This window comes from Plasmodium gonderi (genome assembly GCF_002157705.1).
Source record: "Plasmodium gonderi DNA, contig: Pgo-contig_836, whole genome shotgun sequence".
Taxonomy (NCBI): Eukaryota; Apicomplexa; class Aconoidasida; order Haemosporida; family Plasmodiidae; genus Plasmodium; species Plasmodium gonderi.
The window spans coordinates 1-343 of NW_021629540.1; positions in this window are offsets into that span (position 1 = coordinate 1).

The following is a 343-nucleotide window of genomic DNA, read 5'->3' on the forward strand; positions in this document are numbered from 1 at the left end:
ATGATAAACAATGTACATTGGTTAGGTTAGTGTAATAATATATTCAATAATATTTAAAATTTATTTACATAATTCTTGAAAATAATTTGATGAAATAATTGCTATTATAATATATAATAAAAATATATGTAACAGTAAAAATGTTAATGGCGTAGTTCCTCCTATATAGCCTCCATAAAATAAAACTATCATATTCCTACTTCTTTATAATAATAATGTATAAACAAATTTATACCACATTTTTTTCTGTTCAATGATATTTTATTAGAAAAACACATAAATTTCTATATAATATATAAAGGTGAATACATTTTAAAATATTTGCTACATATTTTTGGAATAA